The sequence below is a fragment of the Lactuca saligna genome, chromosome 3, assembly GCF_052625555.1.
Source record: "Lactuca saligna cultivar CGN05327 chromosome 3, ASM5262555v1, whole genome shotgun sequence".
Classification (NCBI taxonomy): Eukaryota; Viridiplantae; Streptophyta; class Magnoliopsida; order Asterales; family Asteraceae; genus Lactuca; species Lactuca saligna.
Genome location: NC_136419.1, coordinates 142,250,775 through 142,253,783, shown reverse-complemented (window position 1 = coordinate 142,253,783; position 3,009 = coordinate 142,250,775).

Here is a 3,009-nt window from a genome sequence, read left to right as displayed (position 1 = left end):
TCTTCAAGTAAGTGATGCTACGAATGTGACAATCCGAAATTTTTTCCGTCACGGTAACCCGTTTCCGTCAGTAAAACTCGTTTGTATTCAAGTTTTTCCGTTAACATTTTTAATTAAGCTAATTAAATTGAGACTTTAATTTTGTCCTCATGAGTGTCCAAACCCATTAGAAACACGTGAAAACACCCTCGATATTCAATTGGATAATTTTTAGTTACAACCACGTCGAGTTACGACAACTTAATCGGGTATGACCATAAGCCTCGTTTAACGTCAGTATCCGGTAGATTTCCACCGACCCTCAAACTCAAACCATATATAAAGTTGATAGGATTTCATTTGAAGCTTTTTCACTCTCTCTCACTACTCTCTCTCTCTGCAAATCCAAGTTTTGATCCAAAAATCACCCATTCAAGCTCCAAATTGGTAAGTAATCCCTCCTAGCTGATAGTTTAGCTTGTTTAATCTACAAATCTGTGTCTAAATCATCAAAAAGGACCCAATACATGTGTTTACGGCGTAGGAACAGCCCCAAACTGTAAACACACTTAAATGGGATTTCGAAGCCCCAAACCCTTCCAAATTACTTCTGGTGCTTAGATATGACATAGGGGCTTACTTGTATGAACTTAGAACACCAAAAAATTAACATATGGGGACTAAACATGAGTTTACGGCCCAAGATCATGCTTGGACCGTAAACACGCCTTCTAAGGCCGTAAACACCATTTAAGTTGTAAAAATGCCCCTTAAACACCTCGTATGCCTTGGAATAATGTCTAGAACCAACCACCATTGTGTTAAGGACCTTAAACATGAAATAAACCACCTCCTTAGGAGATTATGACCGTAAACCCCCCAAGGAATGGTTCCTGGGCCATAAACTCCTCTAAAGTGGTCAAATGGTGCCCTAACTTCCTTCCATGGCTTGTACATTGGACTAGAATCACTTGTGCTTAACCTAGGATCACCAAAACACAAAAGGAAAGGGTATATGAGAGTTTACGGCCGTAAACTACTTGTTTATAGCTGTAAACTCCTTAAAATGGTCCCTTTGATGGTTTAATCTCTTCCAATGCATTGGATCTGAACCTAGCCTAATTCCATAAGTGTTGTAAGACCATTAAGCATCCAAGAACACACCACCCATGAGTTTACAGTCGTAAACTCATGGGGATATGTTCATTGGGCTGAAAACTCCCTTAGGAGTTTACTCTTGAAGAGCAAACTCCATATCTAGGCCTTACACCTCCTTAGATGCAACCCGGATGACTCCTAACACTTGAAATGAAGTGTTTTCGCGCCTCGGAGTGTATATTATTATTAAATTAGTAGTTCAAAGTCTAATTAGATACAATCATGTATCTCTTCATATTACATAGGAACCTCATGTGTATTCAAGACCTGAACTGACACTTAGCATCCTAACCGGCACACTTCTCGACTGGTGAGTTCATACTCCTACACTTTTTCCGTGTTTTCAATGTTTTCGCGGGGGGGGGGGGGGGGGGGGGGGGGGGATACAAGCAAAAGTACAAGAAGATCGTGTACCCAAACTTATTATTTCATTTGAAATGTTTCATATTCCGTATACTTTTAACACTGGAAACCGTATTAACCAACCGTTTGCCTTGCAGAGTTAGTTTTCAAACTAATTGCAAAAGCGTTATAAAATGTTATATTTTATATTTCACAAATGATGTTCCACATCATTACTGTTAAAATCATTAATCTTAGAACTTTTGATACGTCCTCTGTAACACTCCACAGAGATACGCGACTGGAGGACCACCTTTGTAACTAGAATCTAAAACAGGATTTTCTGCATTATTACTCATAAATTCGTTAATCTTAAAAATTGGAGACACGTCCTCTAAAACACTCCATAGAGATACGCGAGTGGAGGACCGCCCCTGTAACCAGAATCTCCTGGACGGAGAGCGTGACTTGAGTGTATAGATCTATACGGGGCTGACTACCCCGCACCTTGCTGCTAGCAACGGTGGGACCAACAGGTGTACGGGTGACAAAAGTCATAAAATGATACAGGACTTCTTATTGCCATATCTAGTCTATCGTATGGTTATGGAACTCGCAATATAGATAACAATGATTTACTTGTTAGTAATAATGAACCTAGTGAACTAATAACCTTAAGAATTAGTTTACTTCCCACTTATTAGTTTTATATACGTGTTAAAACTAATGCTCTTTACAAGGATAACCAGGCTTTCAGAATACTTCATTAACGCTACAAGTATGGTAGATACTTGTACACTTCATTCCAAATCGATAACCAAATACAAACTTTTAAGGAAAATAAGGGTTTTTTCCTTGGATAACTGAATTGTTCTTAACCAGATTGTGTAACAAACGGATAACTAAACTTTTGTTATAAGAAATTATGGGAATTTCTTGGATAACAACTTTTTCGGAAAACCAAAGGAAACTTGTTCTTTTATAGAAACAAACCACTTATGAACTCACCAACTTTATGCTGATATTTTTAAAACTGCTTGTATTCTCAGGTCAACGATAGACAGGTATCTCACAATCTTTTGGAGAAGACTGAGTATTTTAGCAGTCTAGTATTTACTTTTGTTATACTGATGTATATGTAAAACATGTATTACCTTAGTTTCAAACAAATGTAAATATTCCTATGTAATGTATTGGTTGTGTTTAGTATGCTTACTATGTACATTGGTTGTGATACTTTACATGACGTCCTCTGCCTTAGAACATTTCTGCCATCGGTTTCGGGGTGTGACAGATTGGGATCAGAGCCTTGTTTAGAGTGAACTAAGTATACAGAACCTTACATGGTATAAGACTATAAACACTAAGGGGCCGAAGTGCTCTGAAATAAAATATACTTTAAAATATAAGTATTTTTCAAAAGTATACAAGAATACCTAACCGTCAGAGAATGTAACCTCGAGTAGAACAAAACATAAGTAATTGGGTGTTGTGCGCTGTAGTTAAACCTAGGTAGTTATGTAGTTGTGT